The 25721-nt window shown below is 35.1% G+C and overlaps 1 protein-coding gene across 10 annotated transcripts in view; it reads right to left on the reverse strand.

Moving 5' to 3' along the window:
• The window catches only part of LRP1B (LDL receptor related protein 1B), a 1828472-nt gene that overhangs the window by 724861 nt on the left and 1077890 nt on the right, over positions 1–25721 (reverse strand). The gene's annotated exons all lie outside the window — the stretch shown is intronic.

Below are 25721 nucleotides of genomic sequence, written 5' to 3' on the forward strand. Positions count from 1 at the left end.
TCTCATCATGGAACTGCTCAAACAGTGAATCTCAAACACTGAAATATTTCTCTATATTCTAGACTTATTTTATTCTATTTATTTAAAAAAAACTACTTATTTATTCATGACAAACACACACACACACACACACACACAGAGAGAGATAGAGAGAGGCAGAGACACAGGCAGAGGGAGAAGCAGGCTCCATGCAGGGAGCCCGACGTGGGACTCGATCCCCAGTCTCCAGGATCACGCCCTGGGTGGGGGGTGGCACTAAACAGCTGGGCCACAGAGGCTGCCCTCTAGACTTATTTTAAAAAGGACATTAGTACAGATTTCTGTAAGATACAGGCAATGGTAATTCAAAGAAATATTATAAATGTATAATCTTATAAGTTCAACTAATTCAAACCCCTCACAGAAAGGAAAATGCCAACACTTTAAAATGAAGGTTTATCATCTATTATCACACAAGAAGTGACAGAATTGGAACAAAAATCCAAGTCACATGATCCCCAGTGTAGATATCTTTAAAACTGCACTATTCCTGGGATGAATCCTGCCCTTGCTTTTTGCCATTTTATGAACAACTTTCCAAACTGTCCACAACATCATAAAGGTAGTTCCATCTCTGTGCTGCATGAGAAATTACCGTGAATTCCTTTTCTTCTTTCAAAACCAAGGAAGTCTTTGTCTCTTTTCCTCTTGAGTATGAGGTTGAGCACTGAATTTACTGGATGAAGCAATAGGCAGGAATACACGAGAGACAGAACTATTGGTTCACACACTACTGGCATATCTTTTGACATTCCCTTCTATGCACATGTAATAAATATTTACTATATCCTGGTTTTTAATCATGAGCCTTCTGGCCTTGGAGAAAAATAAATTTTTCTTTTGAGACCCTTAGTGCTCATCAGCATGTACCCTGACTCACGATGACTAATACAAAGTGTGATTTGATCTAACTGAAAATCCCATTATAGTGAATCAGATATGTTCTCAATTTCACTAAGCTATTTGCTTCATTACCATCCAGTATGAGTCATTTTCACAGGTTAATTGTGTCTCTGCTTAGAAAAAAAAGTTTAATTTTGTCTTTACTTTATTGACAGTTAATTTTACTGAGCACTTTCCTGCTCTGGCATAATGGAAAAATAATAGCTGTTTACTCTTTTCCTTTATATTTATTAATAGTCTGCGGTTGATTTTTATCTTGTTAGTTGGTTTTCAAAAACTGTATTACATTTGAAATCTACTCCAGCATGGACACTTCCATCTTTAATAGCCCTCTTATTTTTATAAATTTTCCTTTTGACATCTAACTTGACACTTTTTATTTATTTTTCATCTGTAGCAGTTGCAAACTATATGGATGGGAATTTTGCTTCTGACACTTGGGTAAGCAACTCAGTCACTTTGATCTTTAATTTCTCCACTCATCAACTAAAGATAATCATAGCACTTACACCACAGGGCGATAGCAACAAGGGGTAACATAACTACTGCATGTAAAGCACTCAGCATAGTGCCTGCAATATTGTAAATTCTCAATACTATGTTAATTTTTACTATTTTATCAGGATAAAAAAATATTTTATACATGTCTTGGCTCTTTTCCTTATGATTGTTACTTGATAGAAATATTCCTCATGTTTTGCTCTTAAAATGATTATTTAATAATGTTTCCTTGTATTTTGATTAGTGGCCAACTTTACTTGGAAATAGTATATGCAGAGTTAATTGTGAATAAATAGTAAGAGTGAAATGGACTTGAATTACAAAATTGGGAAGATTCTGTCCCTAATTGTATTGTTAGACTTTCTTCAGAAAATGAAATGCTTGAACGGCATAAAGGAGTGATTAGGATCACAAGTTCTCAAATTACAAGGCCTAGGGTTTGCCACTCATCATATCTCTGAGTGAATTACTTAACCTTTTTTTTTTTTTTTTTTTTTTTTACTTAACCTTTCTATGCTTCAATTTCCTAATCTTTAAAATGGGTGTAATGACAGTGTTTAAATCATAGGATTGTTTTAGGATTAAATGAACATATGTAAAATACTTAAAATAATGGTTGGCACATGGTAAATGTTACATAAATATTGTTGTATTATTACTAATAACATCATCATCATAATTTTCCCTTTAGCTTCCTATCTAGTTTGTTAAGATAGCAATGAAATAATTAGCTTAGTGTTTTTTAAAGATTATTTATTTGAGAGAGAGAGAGAGTGAGCTCACACACACAAGTGGGAGCGGAGGGGCAAAGGGAAAAAGAGAAAATCTTAAGCAGACTCCTTGCTGATGCTGAGCCCAACACAGGGCTTGATCTCACCACCCTGTAATCATAACCTGAGCCAAAATCAAGAGTCAGGTGCCTAACTAGTGAGCCACCAGGCACCATTAGCCTAATTTTTAAAAGCTGTTTGTGTGTGTTTGTTTTATTTTATTTTCTCTTGAGGGAAAAACGGGGCTAAATAAAACATTTTAAAATAAAGAAACTCATAAAATAGTCTATGTGCAAATCCTTTTTAGGCTATCTTTAACAAGGAATGGAGGGATTTCCTGTCTTGTAGGGCAAAGCCTAAACAATCAGTGAATCACTTTTCAACAAATATACATTGATAAGGAAAATATTCTGACTTCCTATCATATGGTATCTTCCTTAGTCTATGGCTGATGGAACACTAAAACACAGGAAATTGGTTTTATGTGCATTTGATTTTTTATTGAAGAAAGTTTGCTTAGAGCCTGCCTGAGATGGACTACCAAGGACTCTATGACAAAAATTCTTCAACTGGGGATCAGGACATGGGAAAGTTCATGTCATTCAAATCTCAAACAAACATAGATGAGTACAGAGATATGAATCACCAACTTAAGATAAAAACACATGACTATTCAAATATAAGAAAAGTGTTTGATAAAGTTGATAAAACTTACTAGAGTAGATTGTTTTGAGATCTTTGGAGAGTTCAAGTATTCTACATTTCAAAGCCAACATTCATGACTATATTATTTTTATTATTATTATTATTAAACTAATAACAAAGATTACAAATGTGTTTTTTTTCAATCTGGCAAAATGACCCTTAAATTTAACAAAATATTGGTTTTCATTTATCATTAAGGAAGGATTCTCAATGTTTGTGCTCCTTCAAAAAAAAAAAAAGACAAGATAACAAGACAGAAAGATCCAGTAGATAATGTTTTCTTATAGTTTTTTAAACTAACATATCATAATAATATATAACACTCATTCTTTTTTTTTCATAACACTCATTCTAAGTGAAGAGTTGAGACATATATACTTCAGATTAAAAACAGAATTTTAATGTACTCTGTGAATGCTTAAGATTAACATATTGTTTTGTCTCAAATTGTTAAACTTCCCATCACTTTTCCTCTTTAAATACTATTCTAGTACTTTAAGAATAACTTTTATAAATGGACAAAATTATGAGTAGCATGCTAAAACACACACACACACATCATCAAAAGCTATACTTTTCACTTAAGTGAAAAATTCTTGAAGACAACAATTTCTTATAGGTGATATCTACCATTTAGGAAATGAGGATGGATAAGAGATAATACAACTTATGTAAATTAAGGAGAATAATTATGTAGAATTAAAAGAAATATGTAATTAGAAAAGCTATTTAAATTAATTTAATACCTAGAACTAGATAAAATAAGCATTTAAAAAAGAGTGAAGAAAAACATACTTCTAAGATATCATTACAGGTCTGATTTGTATTATTACATATTTTATGAAACAGAAGAAGATTGAAGTTTTATATATTTAAACTAAAATTATTTATTTCTAAAAATGGGTCTCAGATTTCTTTTTTTTTAAAGGAAAAGAATGTGACAGTGGCTTTAGTTTTGTTAAGGTGCATAGACTGGATCTCCAGAGTAATTCATAAGCCTTGATTCTTCACAAGAGAATCTGATCAACATAATGAGGGTGAGGGATTAATTAGAAATTATACAACATGATTGGCATCATAAAAATACAATGCTTATATTTTCCCATTGTATCCTTAAGGATTTTCTATCCTTAATGTGAACATTATTTTTCTGAGTTGGAATGAAGTATTGCAAAAGTGTTTCCATGAGTGCAGAGGATGATCACATGCCTTAAACAACTGGATGTGAGTATGCCATGTAGACATGCTTAGGGCCAGAGGTGCTTTACCTTGCCTCATAATCAGTACTTGGACAATTCAGAGTCAGTGCTTGGACAACTCTCCTGCCTCATATTCATGTAGTTCAATTCATCCAAATCCTCTCTGTGTATTTCAATGTGGCCTGAGGCATCACAGCTTATATGTATCTGACATGAGTGAATGAAGTTGATTTAATTAATAGTGTGGCAGTTACGTTTGCCTGCTAAATTTCCTATCTCCTGAGGTTATAGGAATCTTTGGCCAGACTGAAGTTTTCTATATTATCTGTCCCCCATGGCCAGCTGAGGCTGATGTTCTCATCCTCATTTACATTCCAAGTCCTTCTTCAGATCAATTAACAGGTCCAAGAGGGTAAATACACAGCTATTTTTAATCAGAAAAAAATACTTTGCTGTTGTATTCAGAGATGTGTGGAGTGCATTTAGGGTTTTAAGATGAACAGAATATATTAAAGCATAGTATCTTCCTTTTATCATCAAAATCATATTGTTAGTTTCAATTTGGGAAGAGGGTGATACGGACTGTCTCTATTACATTCGAATATTTCATCTTTGAAATAGTGATGAGCATAGATAGGAGTAAAGAGAGTGCCACAGTAAGCATCACAGTTACCAATAAACTAATCTAAAATGATAATTCAAAGGAAAATTTCCAAAAAAAAAGGGAAAGAACGGAGTTTTTACCCTACTTTCAAGCTAACAAATTAGCCCATTACTGTTTCATGGATGATGGCCAAAGACACAAGGCTTGTAAGTCAAATATAAAGAACTTTATTACATAGTAAGCAGTATGGTCATCAGCAGAATGATATCAGTTCCTTTGACTCCAAAGTCTCATGGGGATGACTGGGTTGGGCCCTTACAGATATATTCACAATCAGTGAGTTATATTACAAAAAATAAACCTAGAGTTAGGAAACCCAAATCTTTTATAAAGGGCAATAAACAAAGCTTCCTTTTACACTGTAGGGATAAACTACCTCTTTTTCCAAGGCTTTTTTCTATAAATGTTTTGATTGACTTCAGTATAAAAGGCAAAAATTGCCTCACTCTAAGACATGCAGAAATGTGAGTGATTCATGGAGAATTATCTCCCAAGAAAAATCATAGAAGTCATAAATTGGTAGTCTTTAATAAATAAAAAACAGATGAACAAACAAATTAGTGTGCAAATATGACTACAAATAATCATCACTTTTGGGTTCCAAGCTATTGCTCTATGGGAATTATTTATTGATTTATATTACCACATCTTGAAACATTTTGTTCACCTGGCTATGTGTGATAGTTAACTCTATGAGTCAATTTGGCTAGATCAAAGTATATAGAGATCTGATTAAACATAAGTCTGGATATTGCTGGGAAGATATTTTTTAGGTGATATTAACATTTAAATCCATACATTTGGAGTAAATTACCCTCCGTAATGTGGGTTAGTCTCATCCAGTCAGATGAAAGCATTAAGAGAAAACAGACTGAAGTCTCCTAAGGAAGAGGAAATTGAGTTTCTATACTGTCTTCAGACTTGAGGTACAAAATCAATTTTTCCCTGGGTCAACCATGTCAGGTTACCCTATAGATTTTTTTTTTTTTTTTTTTTTAGTCACAGAGAGAGAGAGAGAGAGAGAGAGGCAGAGACATAGACAGAGGGAGAAGCAGGCCCCATGCACCGGGAGCCCGATGTGGGATTTGATCCTGGATCTCCAGGATCGCGCCCTGGGCCAAAGGCAGGCGCCAAACCGCTGCGCCACCCAGAGATCCCTACCCTATAGATTTTTGACTCTCTCTCTCTCTCTCTCTCTTTATGCATACATCCTATTGGTTCTGTTTCTCTGAAGAACCTCATTACACCATCATCATTGGAAATTATTTTGCTGAATGCTCTGAGCAGAAGAAAGATACTTCACATTCATTCTTTTCAGATGAAACTCTGGAAAGTACACACTACAGAGGGCAGAGATGCTTCCAATTTAAGTATACTCTTACAGACCTGCAACGAGTATATAGCTCATTTTTATAATAGTCTACTACTAATTTTAAATAATATCAGAGTTGTATTATAAAGAATTTTAAATGTTTTTATTTTTTGTAAATTCTGATTTCGCTTCTCTTTGAGATAGCCAATTCTTAGAGAAAAGGGCCCAGCCAGGAATATATCTTTATTTTGAGAACTAACCAAACCACTCAGAAGAACTGATACTGTTAAAATGTCCATATTTCGCAAAGCAATCTACAGATTCAATGCACTCCTTATCAAAATACCAACAACATTTTTCACTGAACTAATACTAAAATTTGTATGGAACCACCAAAGACCACAAATAAAGCAATCTTGAGAAAGGAAACAAAGCTGTAGATACCATAATCCCAGTTTTCAAGATATACTATAAAGTTATAATAATCAAATGCCAACATATTGGCACAAAAACAGACCAATGGCACAAAAACCAATGGGACAGAACAGAGAGCCCAGAAATAAAACCATACTTATGTGGTCAATCTACATCTAAGCAGGCAAGAACACATAACGGGGGGTAAATTGGACAACTACATGCACAATAATTAAACTGGACCATTTTCTTATACCATACATAAAAATAAATTCAAAATGGATTAAAGACCGAAACATGAGACACAAAACCATAAACCTCCTAGAAGAAAACAAAGTCAGTAATTTTTTTGACACTGGCCTTTGCAATATTTTTCTAGATTTGCTTCCTCAGGCAAAAGAATCAAAAGCAAAACTACCTCAAAATAAAAAGATTTACACAGCAAAGGAAACCATCAACAAAACAAAACAGCAACTTACTGAATGAGAGAAGATATCCACAAATAACATATCTGATAGGAGATTAATATTCAAAGTATGAAAAGAACTTTTACAACTCAACACCAAAGAAACCCCAAATAATCTAACTAAAAATGGACAGAGGACCTGAGTAGACATTTTTCCAAAGAAGACATACAGATGGTTAACAGACACATAAAAAAGATGCTCAATATCACTAAGCACCAGGGAAATGTAAATCAAAACCACAATGAAATATCATCTCATACCCGTCAGACTGGCTGGAATCAAAAGAGACAAGAAGGAATAAGTGTTGGAGAGAATGTGGAGAAAATGGAAACTTGATGTTCTGTTGGTGGGAATGCAAACTGGTGCAGCCACTATTAAAAAAAAAAAAAAGTTTGGAGGGGCACCTAGGTGGCTCAGTTGGTTCAGTGTCCCCTCTTGGTTTCCATTCAGGTCATGATCTCAGGGTTGTGAGATTGAGCCCCCTATTGGGCTCTTCACTCCATAGGGAGTCTGCTTGAATTTCTCTCCCTGTCCCTCTCCTTCTCCCTCTTCTCTTATTTGCAGACTCTCCTCTCTTTCTCTCAAATAAATAAATATATTTTTTTAAAAAAGCAGTACATAGGTTTCTCAAAAAATTAAACATAGAAATACCATATGATCCAGTAATTCTACAATGTGGTGTCTATCTAAAGAAGACAAAAACACTAATTCAAAAAGATATATACACCCCCATGTTTACTGCAGCATTATTTACAATAGCAAAGATATGGAAGCAACTCAAGTGTACATCAATAGATGAATGGATAAAAAAGATGAGATGCGCACACATACACAGTTATTACTCAGTCACAGAACAGAATGAGATCTTATCATTGCAACAGGAATAGGCCTAGATGATATGCTAAGTGATATAAGTCACAGGAAAAACAAATCTCATGTGATTTCACTTATATGTGGAATCTAAAAAAAAATAAAATAAACAAATGAAGAAAGAAGGAGACAAACAAAAGCAGAAACAGATCCATAATACAGAGGAAAAAAATGGTGATTGCCAAAGATGAGGTAGGTGGGGGATGGGCAAAATGGGTGCAGGGGACTGAGAGATACAGGCTTCCAGTTATGGCATGAAAAGAACAGGGATGAAAGGTACAAAATAGGGAATACATTAGATGATAATGTAATAGGGTTAGATGTTAACAGATGATAGCACAATACACAGAGTTTCCCAATCACTACATTGTACACCTGAAATTAATATAATATTGTGCATTAACTATACTTTGATAAAAGAAACTGAGGGCAGCCCCGGTGGTGCAGTGGTTTAGCGCCACCTGCAGCCCAGGGCTTGATCCTGGAGACCCTGGATTGAGTCCCACATCAGGCTCCCTGCATGGAGCCTGCTTCTCCCTCTGCCTGTGTCTCTGCCTCTCTCTCTGTCTCTGTGTCTCTATGAATAAATAAATGAAATCTTAAAAAAATAAAAAAATAAAAGAAAATGAAACAAACAAACACACAAGAAAACAAAAACTAAACAATCCAGAACCATACCTCCTCTCTCTGGTCTTCAGGCCAGGTGGCAAAATTCCTCTGCCTTAAAACCCAGGGCCAGGTCCCAAGCAACTATCACCCTTATCATTTAAAGTCCAATGGAATTATTCACACTAGCCACTTCTAAAGTGTTTATCTTGCTTGTTTTGTCTTTCCACCAGAATGCCAATAAAGGTTGTTCGTTAATGCCTTCCCCATCACTCCTGTCTTCAACCTCCTGACCACCACCCTGTGTCATTCCTATGTGACCCTGTGTGTTGTGCTGTGCTTTCTGTCTCTGACCCATGGATATCATCCACTGTGTTTCCCAGAGCCTCTCCCCTGTCTCCTCTTGTGGCTGCACCTAACCATCTCATGAAATAATACAACATATGCATCCTCATTGTGAATGAGGAGAAAGTAATTTCCATTAATGCCCTTTACTATCCAATTCTGCCTACTTAGCAAGAGAGAACACAGCAAAAATTGCTTTAACTTCTGAACACAAAATAATATAGCTATTCTTGAATATTCCTTTTAGGCCCATGAAATAAGTTATAATTTACAAAAATAAAACATTTTGGAACTTACTGCATTAACACTAAATTACTCAATCTCTTTCATAGTAGATGAAAAGGCAACTCCATTAAAATTGCTTGAGCAATTTAACTTCAAAGAAAGTGACTTTTTTTTATTAGTTATGTTTTCTAATAGGTTCCATAGTTTTGCATTTGGTCATTTAAACATTCAAACTGTTGCACCACTTCAATTGATACTTTTTAAGGGAACTTAAAAAAAAGTAGGTCACACTTTGCTTAGGCATCATGCTTTAGGGAAAGATACTGATCATTAAATTCCAAGATGAGCTGAAAAGCCAGAGGCTGTAAGTCTTCATTGTATTTATTATTACCATGACAAAAAAATGTGTGATATCCTCCTGGAACTTACCCCATCATCCTAAAATTAAACCAAAGCACACTTGTTTCAGACCCACATTAATAATCAGAGGGAAAATAAGAGGCAAAATACATGTGGGACTAATAGGTAAATGAGAAAAAAGGAAGTTAAGTCCTTAAAAATTTGCCTTACAAAAATCCTTCCATAAATATCTAAGCAAACACCCATAGTAACTACCCTCACTGGTCTGCAATTAGCCTTACAAAACTGAAACAGTGAGTCAGGGAAGAATGTAAAAATAAAACTAGGTAGGAAACTAGTTATAAAGTCAGTATTTTAGAGATAAAAAGGAATCTAAAGAATCTTACAGTTCAATGTCTAATGAAAGAAAGCCCCAGAAAAGTAAACTGATTTACAAGGACCCCATTTCTTTAGTAGTCAACATAACTACTTTATGTTAAAGTTTGCTTTCCAAAATTGTTAAAGGAAAAAAATATAAATTGAAGCGAGAGTCAAAGAAAGTATCAGCAATGATTCATTAGGAAAATAAAATGTTAGACATAAAGGAGAAATGAGCAGAGACAGAGTAAAGTCACTGAGGTGAAGGATCCTTTAACAACTTTCCAATAAAAACCATCATTCTCAATAAAGTCTAGCTTTATTTTCTTACCAAAATATATTCGATGGCTCATAATGTAGAGAGTCAACAAATATGTATATCAAGGAAGGTCAAATATTAAAATAAAAGAAAAAAACCTGAGGCACTGTCACGGGGTACATAGACTGAGAAGATTTAAGTACTAAATTCATTGTACAAAAGCTGGCAGTTTGGTTAAGACCTTTAGTTAATAGTATTATATCAGAATTACTTTTCTGGTTTTGGTAACTTTGGTATTGTTGCATAAGATGTTACTATCAGGGGAAGTGTGAGGAATATATGGAAGCTGCACTATTGGGCAATTTTTCTACCAAACTAAATAAAAGCAGTTCATTAATTTTATAATATAATAAAATAAAAAAATGAATGGTTTTAGAAACGCATTAGGGTTGATATACAGCAGATATCAAAAGATAGATGTAGCATCATCTGTAGAAAAAAGAGAGTTAAAATTGATATTAGTTAAAATTGATATTAATGCTGTTTTGCAACAATTTTAGTGTAGTAAGTTAAATGAATCTTTACAATTCCACAACAAAACCATAAAGTAAATTCGTGCAGAATAATTTACATACATAAGTATATAGTAAGAAACAATTCAAGGTAGGTATGCAACTATGCAAATAATAATAATGATAATAAAGTTGTGCAGGAAAATGAGATGCTGATGCAGAGGGCCTGAGAAAGTGGTAAGATGAAGATGTCCCATGTGTACTCACTAAAATTCATAATTTTTTCATTAAAAATATTGCCATGGGGCAATGGGTGTCTGAGTCAGTTAAGTGTCTACCTTGGGCTCAGGTCATGATCCCAGGGTCCTGGGACTAAGCCCTGCATCAGGCTCTCTGCTCACTGGGGAGCCTGCTTCTCCTTCTCCCTCTGTACCATCCCCCTACCCATTTGTGTGTGCATGCATGTATGCGCACGTGCTCTCTCTTGCTCTGCACTGTCTCAAATAAATAAATAAAATATTTTTAAAAAAATGTTGCCAAAGTACAAAGAATATGTACACCTTTACAAGGTTCCTAAAGAATCATTAGGAAGTTCATTATAAGAACAATTTTAATAAATACCAAAATGACTTCAGATAATATTGATGAAAAAAATAATGATGGATACAATAAGATCATTATTGTTCCTTATTTTAGAACAAAAAAGAATCATTCTTTAATCATTCTTAGTTCTGTGTTATCACTTTGGTTACTATTTTAAAAGTAATGACAGCCAAAATAAAGAACCTTTTCAGTGAATGTTTGTTGCATAGCTACCATACATATGTCCAGGCATTGTTCTAGGCCTCAAGGACTTGTCAATGAATGAAACTAAAATCTCTGATGTCTTGAAGCTTACCTTCTTGTAGCAAGACAACATACAAGCAAAATACATATAGGATAAGTACCAAGGAGTAAAAGTAACCAGAGAAAAGGGATAAAGGAGTCCCTTTGGGCCAGGAATATGTTCATATACTGGATTTTAGATGCCAGGAAGGGCTAAACTGAAGAGGTAGTCTATAAGCAGAGACCTCTGAGAGGTAAAGGAGAGAGGCATGGGCATGCCTGATGGACCAGTGTTCCCAACACAAGAATCCAAATATGTTAAATGCCCTGAACACACCCAGAGTGTTCAGGGGATGACAAAGAGAATATGAAAAAGAAATCACAGGGATATTATAGGTTATGTAGCAGAAAAACAAATGAACAGAATATTTTTTCTCTATAAATTTAAGTCCTTGTGTGGAAGATTCCTGAGGTGGTTCTAGGTAAAGTCCTCATGAACAACAGAGATAAGTAAGTCTTTATCATGACTTGTGCTTATTTCCAGGGTCTTATTTGTGAGTATTGGGAGAGGCGGTCCCTGATGGACCTTCAGTGTACCTGAACTTTCTTGCTGAGTGTGCTGAACTTTAAGGCTTTTCTGTCTTTTGATACCAAACAATTTCTTTCTTTCTTTCTCTCTCTCTCTCTCTCTTTTTAAGATTTTTATTTATTTATTCATGAAAGACACACACATACACACAGAGGCAAAGGGAGCCTGATGTGGGACTGGATTCCAGGACCCCGGGATTGTGACCTGAGCCAAAGGCAGACACTCAACCACTGAGCCACCCAGGTGCCCTTAATACCGAACGATTTCTAAAGCTAGTTACAGAGGCTACTAAATCAAGGAAAGCACACGATCCTAACTGTGTAATTGTTTACTCCACAAGGCAATGGAACTTAGAACCTTGTTGTTTGGTACAAAATTGGCTCTTGCTCTGAAGGTACGGATCTCCAGGCCATGGGATTGTCAGCTGTGGCATAATTCCTACTTGCTCAGCATCCATGTAGGCCCATGACATCACCCTGTGAGACCAGGGATAGGGATCGGCGTCACAATGCTTATGCTCATGCTGTCTGCTGTGCTGTAAGGGATAAATTATCTGAAGTCTCATATTCTCGTTTTCTACTTTTGACACCTATGCGGTGGTGCCAGTTTGACTCCCTGCTATCCTCCATGACGCAGGTTTCTCAATTTTGACCCTATTGACATTTTGGACATAATTCTTTGTCAAGGGGGACCATCTTGTGCATTGCACAATGCGCAATGCACACTAGCCTCTTTCTACTAGATGCCAATCTCACCTCCCTCCCCAGTTGTGAAAACCAATAATGATTCTGCATATTACCAAATGTTCTATAGAAGATAGAATTACCCTTGCTCAAAAGATTGAAGTTCTACCTTTATTTTTTTTATTTTTTTTAAACATTTTATTTATTTGAGAGAGAGCATAAGCAAGGGAAGTGGAGAGTAGGAGAGGGAGAAGCAGACTCTCTGCCAGGCAGGGAGCTAGACACCTGTGTTCTATCTTTAAAGTTAGTGATATTTTCAAACCATTTTTAGCCCAATTTAATTTCTCTAACTTTGAATTTTCTTGTCAGCAAATACAGAGTTCTTTGTAATATTTTTTGGCAAAATTAAATAAGAACACTAAATTAGGTATCTATACATAGTAGAGTATAGCTGTACTACTAGTTCATAGTAAATATGATCCACCATACTTTTTTCAAATATGCAGTCTTGGAGTGGATCAAGTATCATTGAAATTCTATATATATAAAAATACTTTAAAAAGAGAAAGGCTGAATACTTCATGCTTATCATTGTGCCAAACACTTAGAAGTGTTTATTTCAGAATGATATATTTTTCATGTATATCTCTAGATATCTTTTATATCTCTAAAAAGGGTACTTTTTAAAAGCCTGAAATAATATTGAACTCAATATTATAATTTTAAATTCCTCTTTTTGGGATGAGTTACAGATACCTTAATGGCTAAAACATCAAGGTAACTGTTTCTGATTCGAAATGTGCACATTCTTCTTTGATGTAAAATAAAGGTTTATGAAAACTCATTTTAGTAACAGAGATGAAAGTGCTAATTCTGGTGCCAGGAACACACTTCTATCCTTAGGAGACAGATGTAAACAAACCGCAGAGAAAACAGATGTGTATTAAAATATTTCATATAGTTATCAGACCGTCTCCACACATTAAGTATGCTAATGTCACTGCAATATATTCATGCAAGTTATCTGAATATTGCACATTACACTAGATGACAGCTAATTTGTTGTTTTAAAACTGAAAAACTCAGAGACAAAACGTGTGTATTTTGCTGAGAACTTTGGTTCTTTCCAATTGCATAGAAATAGTGAGGAAAAATAAAAGTCAATAGATACAGAGAAGAGAGTTGGTAGGTGTTTTAAGGAAGGTCTGAGGTAGTCATCACCAGTATAACTCGTTTTAGCCACTCTGCACTGAGCAAAATGACTAGAAAGAACTCACCATGAAAGAAAGAATCAGAGTTACAGAACCTGGATTACAATTCGATGTCACAAAACCAATTCAGAAGCACAATTATAAAGCTACTGGTGGCTCTAGAAAAAAGCATAAAGGATTCAAGAGACTTCATGCAGAATTTAGATCTAATCAGGCTAAAATTAAAAATCAATAAATGAGATGCAATCCAAACTGGAGGTCCTAACGATGAGGGTTAATGAGGTAGTAGAAAGAGTGAGTGACATAGAAGGCAAGTTGATGGCAAGGAAGGAAGCTGAGGAAAAAAAGAGAAAAATAATTAAAAGACCATGAGAAAAGGTTAAGGGAAATAAATGACAGCCTCAGAAGGAAAAAAAAAAAAAAATCTATGTTAAATTGGGTTCCAGAGGGCGCTAAAAGGGACAGAGGACCAGAAAGCATATTTGAACAAATCATAGGTGAGAACTTTCCTAATTTGGGGAGAGAAACAGGCATTTAGTTCCAGGAGATAGAGAGGTCCCCCGCTAAAATCAATAAAAACTATTCAACAACTTAACATTTAATAGTGAAACTTGCAAATTCCAAAGGTAAAGAGAAAATCCTTAAAGCAGCAAGAGACAAGAGATCCCTAACTTATATGGGGAGAAATATTAGATTAACAGCAGACCTCTCCACAGAGACCTGGATGGCCAGGAAGGGCTGGCAGGATATATTCAAGGTCCTAAATGAGAAGAACATGTAGTCAAGAATACTTTATGCAGCAAGGCTCTCATTCAGAATAGAAGGAGAGATAAAGAGCTTCCAAAACAGATGGAAACTGAAAGAATATGTGACCACCAAACCAGCTTTGCAAGAAATATTAAGGGGGACTCTGTAAAACAAAGAGGATGCCCAAAGAAATAAGCCACAAAACCAGGGACAGAATAGGTATTATGATGACACTAAATTCAATCTTTCAATAGTAACTCTGAATGTGAATGGGTTTAATGATCCCTTCAAAAGAGTCAGGGTTTCAGACTGGATAAAAAAGCAAGACCCATCTATTCGCTGACTACAAGAGACTCATTTTAGACCTAAGGACACCGCCAGTCTGAAAATGAAGGGGTGGAGAAACATTTACCATTCAAACGGTCCTCAAAAGAAAGCAGGGGTAGCAATCTTCATATCAGATAAATTAAATTTTATCCCAAAGACTGTAGTAAGAGATGAAGAGGGACACTGTAGCATACTTAAAAGGTCTATCCAACAAGAGGACCTAACAATCATGAATATTTATGCCCCTAATGTGGAAGCTGCCAAATATATCAATCAATTAATAACCAAAGTAAAGACATATTTAGATAATAATACAAAAATACTGGGAGACTTCAACATGGCACTTTCTGCAAATGACAGATATCTAAGAACAACATCTCCAAAGAAACAGGAGCTTTACATGATGCACTGGACCAGATGGATTTCACAGTTATTTACAGAACTTTACATCCAAACTCAACTGAATACACATTCTTCTCAAGTGCATATGAAACTTTCTCCAGAATAGACCACATACTGGGTCACAAATCAAGTCTCAACCAATACCAAAAGATTGGGATTGTCCCCTGAATATTTTCAGACCACAATATTTGAAACTTGAACTCAATCACAAGAAGAAATTCGGAAGAAATTCAAACGTGTGGCAGTTAAAGAGCATCCTGCTAAAAGATGAAAGGGTCAACCAGGAAATTAGAGAATTAAAAAGATTCATTGAAACTAATGAAAATGAGGATACAACCATTCAGAATCTATGGGATACAGCAAAAGCAGTCCTAATTGGGAAATACATCACAATACAATCATCCCTCAAAAAATTGGAAAAAAATTCAAATACACAAGCTAACCTAGCACCTAAAGGAGCTGGAGAAAAAACAGCAAATAAAACTTACACCCAGCAGAAGAAGAAAGTTATTAAAGATTCAAGCAGAACTCAATGTCATAGAGACCAGAAGAACTATGGAACAAATCAACAAAACCAGGAGTTGGTTCTTTGAAAGAATTAATATTAGTAAAACCATTAGCCAGCTTTATTAAAAACAAAAGAGAAAAGACTCAAGTTAATAAAATTGTGAATGAAAAAGGAGAGATCACAACCAATACCAAAGAAATACAAATGATTTTAAAAACATATTATGAGCAGCTACATGCCAATAAATTGGGCAATCTAGAAGAAATGGATGCATTTCTGGAAAACCACAAATTACAAAAGTGGAGCAGGAAGAAATAGAAAACCTGAACAGGCCAATAACCAGGGAAGAAATTGAAGCAGTCATCAAAAACCTCTGAAAACACAAAAGTCCAGGGCCAGATGGCTTCCCAGGGGAATTTTAGTTTAAAGAAGAAACAATCCCTATTCTACTAAAGCTGTTCCAAAAGAAAGAAAGGGATGGAATACTTTCAAACTCATTCTATGAGGCCAGCATCACCTTAATTCCAAAACCAAAGACCCCACTAAAAAGGAGAATTATAGACCAATATCCCTGATGAACAAGGATGCAAAACTTCTCAACAAGATACTAACCAATAGGATCCAACAGTACATGAAGAAGATTATTCACCATGACCAAGTAGGATTTATCTCTGGGAAGCAAGATTGGTTCAACACTTGTAAAGCAATCAACGTGATAGATCATATCAACAAGAGAAAAAACAAGAACCATATGATCCTCTCAATAGATGCAGAGAAAGCATTTGACAAAATACAGCACCCATTCCTGATCAAAACTCTTCAGAGTGTAGGGATAGAGGGAACATTCCTCAGCATCTTAAAAGCCATCTACTAAAAGCCCACAGCAAATATCATTCTCAATGGGGAAGCACTGGGAGCCTTTCCCCTAAGATCAGGAACACGACAGGGATGTCCCCTCTCACCACTGCCATTAAACATAGTACTAGGAGTCCTAGCCTCAGCAATCAGACAACAAAAAGACATTAAAGGCATTCAAATTGGCAAAGAAGTCAAACTCTCCCTCTTGGCAGATGACATGATACTCTACATAGAAAACCCAAAAGACTCCACCCCAAGATTGCTAGGACTCATACAGCAATTCGGCAGTGTGGCAGGATACAAAATCAATGCCCAGAAATCAGTGGCATTTCTATACACTAACAATGAGACTGAAGAAAGAGAAATTAAGGAGTCAATCCCATTTACAATTGCACCCAAAAGCATAAGATATCTAGGAATAAACCTACCCCACGACCCAGCATTTGCACTTCTGGGGATTTACCCCAAAGATACAGATGCAGTGAAATGCTGGGACACCTGCACTCCGATGTTTATAGCAGCAATTTCCACAATAGCCAAACTGTGGAAGGAGCCTCAGTGTCCATCGATAGATGAATGGATAAAGAAGATGTGGTCTATGTATACAATGGAATATTACTCAGCTGTTCGGAAGCACAAATACCCACCATTTGCTTCAACGTGGACAGAACTGAGGGGTATTATGCTGAGTGAAGTAAGTCAATCAGAGAAGGGCAAACATTATATGGTCTCATTCATTTGAGGAATATAAGAAATAGTGAAAGGGAATAAAGGGGAAAGGAGAGACAATGAGTGGAAAATATCAGTGAGGGAGACAGAACATGAGAGACTCCTAACTCTGGGAAATGAACAAGGGGTAGTAGAAAGGGAGGTGGGCGGGGGGTTGGGGTGACTGAGTGATGGGCACTGAGGGGGGCACTTGATGGGGTGAGCACTGGGTGATATGCTATATGTTGGCAAATCGAACTCCAATAAAAAATATACAAAAAATAAAAAGAAAAGAAAAATAAATAAAAATAAAACGTTAAAAAAAGGAGATATCACATGTGAATTCGCCACTGTAAATCTGGGAAATATGTGTAACTTCTGTCAAAATTTTTGTTGAAATATTTTGAAGAGTTTAAGGTTATATTTTTCCTTCTTTTAGTCTTATACGACACCTGTGTTTTCAAGTTATTTTCCAATGCATTATTTCTAAGACACTGTCTTGGTCACTGGTGTATCTCCAGGACTTAGAAGAACACCACCTATCTATAACATGACCCCAATAAATATTGGTTGTCTGTGTGAATATATAAATGAATGGCTCACCATCCCCTCATGAATAATTCCAATTTTCTTCCCAATGATATGCAAGACTTTCATAATTACCTGCCACTATGAACCTCTCTTATCAGCACTGTGATCCGAGGATCTGTGCTATTATACTACTTTTAGATAATTGGCATGCTGTTTGATTCAGTATTTTACCTTTAATTTTTTTAGAGGTAATTATGAGATAAAACTGATGTTTTTCTTTTGCTTCATTTTAACTGTACAATCCTTGAAGTAGTCTCAGTGTGAAATACTATAGAGGACTTGCCAAAGTAATTATGTGTATGTTAAGAAATTGGTCCCAAAGCTATTTTTTTTTAAATAACCGATTAAGTCATAACTGAAAGTAGATGGATGAAGATTGTAGCACAACTACCCCACAATGAGACATATCTTTTGTTAGAAAAAATCCCTAATATATAAAAGGAAGAAATTCAATGGTATAAGATTTGGGGAAAAGGCTTCATAGGCTAAGAACAAACTAAACTAGAACAACATCCATCTAAGAGGGAAGATGAACACTTAAGGCTGTTCTTTTTTTTAAAAAAAAAACTCTGCTTGAAGAAACCAACTTCTATTAACAGGAACAAAAGTAATCATAGTTTCACTAGCTGTATTGAAACTCTTCTCTTTCTTTTTTAACATGCTTATATTATACATAACTGCATTTCTTTATTTTGCAATAGTTCTCTTCTAAAATAGAAGATTTTGGTCCAATGCCAGCAAGAGACCTAGATGACAGTGTAGGGACAACACTGAAACCAGGGTGTGCTGCAATCTGGATGACGTCCATTCTCTGTACTGGGAACTCAGTACTTGGCTTCTGCTAGCCAAGAAGAGATGCAGGGAAACACCTTACTCCGAAGGACTGTCTGTCCCTTGTGTTGTGGGGAGACAATGGGTCTGTGAACTCCTCTCTGCCAAGCAGCAAATATGCCTTGCCTTTTTGTCTTTTGCACAATATAATACTTATTTAAAAAAAATATTTTATTCATTAATTTGAGAGAGAGACAGAGAGAATGAATGGTGGGGGGCAGAAGGAGAGGGCCTGAGCACAGAGCCTGATACAGGGCTCAATCCCACAACCCTGAGATCATAACCTGAGCCAAAATCAAGAGTTGTATCTTTAACTAACTGAGTCACTCAGGCACCTCTATAAAACTAACTTTTTAAATGAACAAATCGTTTTGCCAAAAAAGGAAGATATGAATGCATTTCATTTTGTACATATTTCAAAAAGGTAGTCAGATGTTAGTAAAATAATTCACATGGCCCTCCCTAAAGGTATCACTATAAACAGTTCATTAGTCTTTTTTAAAAAATTAATAAATTAACATAATTAGAATCATCCTGCCTGCAAAAAAAACATTTTCAACTGTTTACTCTTCAGTTTGTCTTAGAGTTTGTTCATGTAAGCTCTACCTCATGCATTTTAACTGCTACTTAATATCATTCATAGCAAAAATGCATCATACTTCTTTTGACGACATTTATGTTATTTCCAGTTTTTGTTATTACAAATAATGTTATTATAAATTTAAACATGTGTACACATCAATTGGATAGATAACCAATAATGGAATTGTACTGAGTATTATATGTAATTTAATTTTGATAGATATTACCAAATAATGCTTCAAAACCACTGTTAGCAGTTTACATTTTCCCCAATAGTGTGGAAAATATATTATTCTCTTATTGCCTCACTAATATTGCCTATTGCCAATTTTTAAATTTTTAATCTAATGATAAAGGTAGAAAGGTCATATTTTACTATATTATTTTAGATTTTCATGATTAATATAATGCTGAACATTTCTCTATGTGTCTAATTAGGAAATTTGTATTCTTTTGTGAATTACCTTGACATATATTCTTTATTTTTTTCTGACATTGTCTTTATTCTGTAAAATAATCATTCTTTTCTGTTACATATGTTAAGACTTTTGCCTACTTTATTTTCTCCTTGCTTAGCATGTCATAAAAATATGTTTTACATTTACATAAATTATTTATGTAATTTATTTAATAGCTTCTGGGTTTTTGTGTCTTAAGAAAATGTTCCACATTCTAATACTAATAAAAACATATTTTCCTAAATTTTATATTTTTGTTCTATTTAAGCTTTATTTTTGTATGCTTTATATAAAATTCTAACTTTACCTTTTTTTCCCCACTTAAATGAATAGACACATCCCAATCCATTCTTTATGTGTACTTTCTAGGGTATAATTAATGCCAGAGGGGATGGATTGAACTGAACCCATTATTTTTAATTCACTTAGTTATTAAATTGCTTTAAAGATTGCCTTAAGGCCTTCTTTTTATCTCTTTTAGTCATTATTAAGACCATAAGGTCCTCCTTTTCACCTCTTATATTCAAAGTTTATACTTGTGATATTTTAGGTTATGGTTTCTTGCTCTCTGGTCAATATAGTCCAATCTGTACTCTACTTAGAAAATTCTCATTATTTTCAATGATTCATGGTATACTTTTTTTCAATTTCTCAGTGCTGTTATCAATTTATTTTGTTAATATATTTCATTGATTTTCATGAATATAGAGTGCAAAGTCTGGCATAATGGTCTGCTTGGTCTTTTTTTTTAAGATTTTATTTATTTATTCATGGGAGATGCAGAGAAAGAGGCAGTGACACAGGCAGAGGGAGAACCAGGTTCCCTTCAGGGAGCCCGATGTGGGACTCGATCTGGGGACTCTGAGATCACACCCTAAGCCAAAGGCAGACACTCATCTGCTGAGCCACCCAGGTGTCTCTGTCTGCTTGGTCTTATATTTAGTTCTTTGATTCACTTGTAATCTGACAGATGCATTAAACAAGAATGTAGATTCTTTGAGAATGACGATCTTATAATTTCAGATGAACACCTCACCTACTATCTGCAGATCTTTGGTAATTTAATAATGCTTTATATAGGTAAATAAATGGAAAGCTTAGCAATAAATAAGAATCAGATTTTCATATAAGCTTTTTTAAAAAGATTTTATTTATTTATTAGACAGAGAGCACAAGTAGGCAGAGTTGGAGGCAGAGGGAGAAGGAGGAAGTAGACTCCCTGCTGAGCAGAAAGCATGATGTGGGACTCGGTCCCAGGACTCTGATATCATGACCTGAGCCAAAAGCTGATGCTTACTCAACTGAGCCACACAGACACCCCTCAGATACGCTTTAATCATATCATGCTGTACTATCTCTTTAATAACATTATTTTTTTTCCTGACAACCAAAGCATTAAGCTATTTTTCTTTTGGGAAGACTACATTTATTTGTTTGATTGTTTGTTTTTCTGTTTACTGGTTAAAAAATACAAAATGAGCTTATTGAAAGTAGAAAACACAAATCTTTTTGCATCAAGTGATTTTTTATGTGTAAACTGTGGATGTTTAAGAGCATCACAAGGGATTCACATGTATTCCTAAGTAGTACTCAGTATTTTTAAGAATTGCTTCTAATGCTCAGGTGAAGGGAGACAAAGCAGTTTTTAAAAATATTTCAAATATTTCAATCTTGCTCTTCAAATTCCCATTTGCATTAATGAATCATAGACATGTAGCATTGGGCTTTATTTAGGATGCAGAAAGCTGCAAAAGAATATTGAAACACATAACAATAAGAGAAAGTCCAATAATCTAAGAGATCAAAACTTTTTTTAGTCTAAATGAAAGCTGAGATCCCAAGACAACAAGATGAAAAATCCAAAGAGTGACAAGCCTCTTCCAGGAAAAAAAAAAAAAAAATGAGATGCATGGAGTGTTGTGCCATTGGCAAAGCAAAGGAGGAAAAGGAAACTGCCATAAAAATAGACATTTAAGAAAGCTAAAATGGCAAAGAATTCTTCAAACTAGATTTGGTTTAATGTGAAAGTTTAGAATTATTGGGATAAATCAGTGCAAGAGATTTCTTTTGCTGAGTCCGCAAGAGAAATATTGAAAGCATAACAGGAGACCTGAGACATTCCTGTGTGTCTAACAGATGTGAAACCCACCGTATCTCCTAAACTCTGCTCTCATACAAAGGAAATCCTCTAAACCACTATGGATGGAGAGGAGACTTTCCCACTCTCAGAAGAAAGACCAATATCCACTGACTGTAAGGGGGGTATAGAAAAACAGTCACCTGCCATGAGAAAAGGAGCAGGAAACCTTGTCTTCCTCAAAGGTAAGGTGATCTGTAAAGTTTAGCTGCTTTGAGGGAGAGGTAGACCCAAAAGCCATGAAATCCTGAGGGAAGAGTAGGAAACACCATTGATCCTACCACAAGTTTGTTACTCAGAACAAGCAACACTTGTCTTAGAGAAGAGTAAGAAGTTCTACTGCCACTGGTCCAAAGCAAAGGTGCTTGAGATGATGCTGAGAGAACAGGAGATGCAAGGCTGTTCACCTCTAGAGAAGGCACAGTAAAGCTGCTTAAAACCATAATTGGATTAATACAAAAACAAATGACAACAACAATAAAACAAAACAAAAAGCAAACAAAAAACATGGATATTTGCTACTACCCTGGGAGGGGATGATAGCAGCAAGTTATTTCCAGGCCACGACTTCCCACAGAACATGGCAGACATTGGCTCCCAAGGGAGAAGAGGTACAGAAAGATCCACCTCAAAACCCCAGACACATACAGCCTAAGACCAAGACTGAACCAAGAAAATGGAGAACATCTCTTCCACCTCCTAGAAGCTTCTCACTTAGTAACACAGCACAATAATCTCACTGAAGGAAGGGTAAGAGTGTGGAGAGAGATGGCTCAGTAAGGCAGCTGTGAATGGACTATTGAAAGAAAGCTGAGGAATGAGCAAGAATTCTCAAGTCTCCACATCAAGCACAAAGTAGTATCAGACCATCACTGGAGGGATCTTAAAGCTCTGGTTTACTGAAGTTAACTATAATAAGAACAAAATCCAAACCCAATCCAATTACTGAATAGAATGACCAAAATCTCCACACTAATAACTGACAGAAGAGATATGTTAATTCTCCAGGCATAAATTTTATTAATTTGAATCTCTAAGTTTTTTTTAAATTCAATGTTTGATATTTAATAAATAATTATGAGATATACAAAAAGCAATAAAAAACACACAACTCACTGAGATAAATTGGTAAACAAAAGAGGTGCAGCTATCAATAGAATCAGACCCTAAGATGACTGTGAAGTGGAAACCTTCTAATTAAAACCATGAGTTATCAATATATGTCTATTACAATGGCTCAAATGAAAAAGATTGATAATATGTGCATTGATGAGAAGACAGAACAACTGAAACTCTCATACTTTGATGTTGGGAAAGCAAAATAATCCAGCTACTTTGAAAAGAAAGTTTGGACAGACTGAAGAGTTTGGCAGCTTCTTACAAAGTTATACACAATCTTACCATTTTACCAGGCAATCCACTTGTAGAAAGGAAAACACATGTCTACACAACGTATCATATACAAGTGTTTATAACAGCTTTCATTATAACTGACTAAACTTGAGACAACCCAAATGAACATCAACTTGTAAAAGAAAAAAAAAAAAACTTGTGGTACATCCATACCCTTGATCTTAGCCAAAAGGCCAAGAAGCAATGTGGTTCGTCCATACAGTATAACAGAATCCATCATAAAAGAGAATGAATAGATACATTCAGCAACCTAAAAAAGCATTATCTAAGTGAAGCAAGCCAAACTCAAAAGCTATTCACTATATGATTAATCTTTTCTTACATTCTAGAAAAGGTGAAACTCTAATAGAAAAACCAGACCAGAGTAGAAATTAGACTATTAGCTGTTAAGAACTTTCTGGGGAGTTGGAAATATTCTAATTTGATTGTGGTGTTGACTATTCATCTGGGTACACTGAATTGTTTCCTTAAAAAAGGGGGGGGGGGGAGATCCTTGGGTGGCTCAGTGGTTTTGTGCCTGCCTTTGGTCCAGGATGCGATCCTAGAGTCCCGGGATCGGGTCCCATGTCCGGCTCCCTGCATGGAGCCTGCTTCTCCCTCCTCCTGTGTTTCTGCCTCTCTCTCTCTCTATGTCTATCATGAATGAATGAATGAATGAATGAATGAATAAATAAATGAATAAATAAATAAATCTTTTAAAAAAGGTTACTTTTACTATATGTAAGTTATGCTACGAAAAACCTGATTTTTAAAAATAAAATTATAAAACAGCCAGTGATTATTGGAAGGAAAATACAGGTATTCAAAATAAAATTTGTAGCTATTTTTAGATAGAACAAAAGAATACCAGTTAATTCAACCAGTATGATTAGAAGAGAAAGAAGAAAGAAAGAAAGAAAGAAAGAAAGAAAGAAAGAAAGAAAGAAAGAAAGAAATCCATAACTTCAAGATTTTTGCCTACAGGACACCAAATAACTAATATGATTGACATTTAATCCAGTATTTTTTACTCTAAATATAGCTAAATATACCTGGAAAGTTTCTACTCAAATCAACCTGTGGTAGAGAGGGTATAGATGTATATATTCATGGTTAGGTGTGCTAATTTTCTTCTGTAAGAGCCCACTCTTCATAACCCCAACTTGTTCAATTCACAACTCATGACTGTCATATCCAAAAGTAACATAATTTTCTCTGGGACATAAGGTGTAAGAGTATGCAATGGGAATTAATTAATAGCAACAGTTCTATGATTTGTGATGCATAGTCAATAAGCATTTTTTTTTCATTTATCTTGAGAGCCTCTGCTAGTCTGGAACTGGAAATAATTTTAATTTTTATATATGTTGTGATTCTAGAGAATTTGGATAGAAAATTAACTCAGATGATATAACTCACTGGCCACAAATATAACATTTTAGAAAATATGCCACATCTAGTCCTTTCACTTAAAAAATATAAATGATAGGCAAAAGTAACATTTGAGTTGTTACAATTGAGGAAAAGGCTGAGAAGGTGAAGAGATACTCTTTCACAACATGACTGGGGATGGCACTGTCTTGGAACCTCTTGAGAGTTTTAGAGTGTGCTTTTATTATTATTTTCAAACACATTATTTTTTAATTTGAAAAGAATTCTAATCCTTGCAAAATCCTTAAAGTGTTTAAAATAAAAATTAAGAATCTAGGTAATATTAAAATTAGATAATAAAAAAAGGAACTAGGAGCATAAAGGGGAGTGAAAATATTATTTGTTACCACCTGTATGTTTAAATGAATTTTCAAAATAGTCTTACACTTGTTTTCCTTTCCAGGTGTCATTTGGACCACTGCCTAATGACTATTAGAACATTGGCAATTTGGTTGCAGAATTAGGAGCAACAGTAACTCACTGTGACATTTGTAATGGGATGTTAAAATTAAAGATTGGGTTATGAGCCAAAATGATAAAAAAAAAATGCAAAAATGAATGTAGGGGGAAAAAAGTTCTCATTTTTACAATGAACTAGATCATAATTGTTTCCACAACTCGTGGAGGTCTCAACAGGATCAACGATGTAAAGGGAAGAGAACTTTCAAGATGTTACTTTTCTCTATGACTCTAGTCCCTGCCCTTCAAGCTCCCAAGGTGATAGGAAAGAGCTCCAGTGATGGAGCTTCCGTGGTACTTCTGAGAGATCTCTGAATTGAGCTCTTAACAGTTGGTGGCAGAGTAGTTAGTGGTGGTTGATTTGCACTATTTCTATACTCCCAGAGTTTACTGTGGCAGAAGGTTTGCAAATTATTCTGTAGACCAGACAGAAAAGAACGCTGGCCGAGGAATGTCTTTAGATGAGTACAAAGC

This window comes from Canis aureus, chromosome 20 (assembly GCF_053574225.1).
Source record: "Canis aureus isolate CA01 chromosome 20, VMU_Caureus_v.1.0, whole genome shotgun sequence".
In the NCBI taxonomy this organism is placed as follows: Eukaryota; Metazoa; Chordata; class Mammalia; order Carnivora; family Canidae; genus Canis; species Canis aureus.